Here is a 2,110-nt window from a genome sequence, read left to right on the forward strand (position 1 = left end):
ATTGTGGGGGTGGAGTAAGTGACTTTAAGATCTCTCTTTGACTTAGTGATAAATGCCATACTGCTGTAGGAAAATGTCAAGCTGCCGTTCTGCAGGCCATTTGTAAAGTTTTCTATTAATTGACAGTCTTACTTAATAGTGAACATTTCTATTACATTAATAGATCTTTATATTACTGTATTTTTGATGTATTTTTCTTACATTTTTATTTAGTACTCTCATCATCAGATGGTTTTAAAACATAAAAACATGAAAGAATTCATTTAGTAAACTATTAATGACAAAGCTTAAATTCAGACAAATCTAGTCATAGAGTATTCCTCAGAACATCATGAGCAGTAGAGCTTATGAAGATTAGAGAAATAGGGAAGATACGCCCTAGGTTAGAAAGGCATGTTTAAATTTGGGAGGATGATCTGTGAAGCAGAGTCTATTTATTTTGTTTGGGAGGAATGGTAAGGGACATGGTTAGAGTTGACACTTATACATTACTGTTTAAAAAGTTGAGCTTAATGAATTTAGTTTGTATTAACAAAATAAATATTAACCATTCGTTATTCAATAAAGTTATTTAGTGGCTACCCAATCAATGTGCTTGGGATATACACACAACCTCCAAAAATTCAATCAGGAAGAAATAAAAATCCCGAACCAATCACTAATGAGTAGCAAGATTGAAACAGTGATACAAAATCTCCCAAGAACAACAACAACAACAAAAAGACTAGATGGATTCACAGAGGAATTCTACCAGACATACAAAGAAGAGCTGGTACCCATCCTACAGAAATTATTCCATAATATTGAGAAAGAGAGAATACTCCCTAACTCATTCTATGAAGCCCATATCACCTTGAAACCAAAGCCATAAAAGGACACAACGACAACAACAAAACTACAGACCAATATCCCTTATGAATACAGATGTAAAAATTCTCAACAAAATACTAACAAACTAAATTCAACAGCACATCAAAAAAATAATTCACCATGATCAAATGGGCTTCATCCCAGGGATGTAAGGATGGTTCAACATACACAAATCAATAAACATGATTCACCACATAAACAGAAACAAAAACAAAGACCATATGATTATCTCAATAGATGCAGAAAAAGCATTTGACAAAATCCAGCAGCAACTTTCATGATAAAAACCCTTGACAAACTAGGCAATGAAGGAACGTATCTCAAAATAATAACACAACAAAACCATGGTCAACATCATACCAAATGGGGAAAAGTTGAAAGCATTCCCCTTAAGAACTGGAACAAGACAAGGGTGCCCACTGTCACCACTTCTATTCAACATAGTGCTGGAAGTCCTAGCCAGAGCAATCAGGCAAGAGAAAGGAATAAAAGGTATCCACATCAGGAAAGAGGAGGTCAAACTATTGCTTTCCACTGTGGATGTGATACTGTATCTAGAAAATGCCAAAGACTCCACCAGAAGACTCCTGGAATTGATAAATAAATTCAGCAAAGTCTCAGATTACAAAATCAATGTACACAAATCAGTGGCATTTCTATATACTAATAACAATCAAGCTGAGAGTCAAATCAAAGACTGAATACTGTTCTCAATGGGTACAAAGAAAATAAAATATTTAGGAATATACTTAACAAAGGAGGTGAAAGATCTCTACAAGGAGAATAATGAAATACTGATGAAAGAAATCATAGATGATACAAACAAATGGAAAAACATCTCATGCTCACAGATTGGTAGAATAAACATTGTTAAAATGTCTATACTGCCCAAAGTGATTTACAGATTCAACACAATCCCTATCAAAATACTAACATCATATTTCAAAGATCTAGAAAAAAATAAATCTATGTATGCTTCATTTGGAATCAAAAAAGAGCCCGAATACCCAAAGCAATCTTAAGCAAAATGAACAAATCTCGAGGCATCATATTATCAGACTTCAAATCATATTACAAGCCTATAATAACCAAAACAGCATGGCACTGGTATAGAAGCAGAGACATAGATCAATGAAACAGAACAGCAATCCCAGATATGAAACCACCAACCTACAATCAACTGATCTTTGATAAAGCAGATAACAATACACACTGGGAAAAGGAAGCCCTATTTAAAGAA

The 2,110-nt window shown here is 33.9% G+C and overlaps 1 protein-coding gene across 1 annotated transcript in view; it reads right to left on the reverse strand.

The window, feature by feature from the left end:
- The window catches only part of TNNI3K (TNNI3 interacting kinase), a 302,666-nt gene that overhangs the window by 300,030 nt on the left and 526 nt on the right, over positions 1-2,110 (reverse strand). The window lies entirely within an intron of this gene.

This window comes from Propithecus coquereli, unplaced genomic scaffold, assembly GCF_000956105.1.
Source record: "Propithecus coquereli isolate 6110/MARCELLA unplaced genomic scaffold, Pcoq_1.0 Scaffold7, whole genome shotgun sequence".
NCBI lineage: Eukaryota > Metazoa > Chordata > Mammalia > Primates > Indriidae > Propithecus > Propithecus coquereli.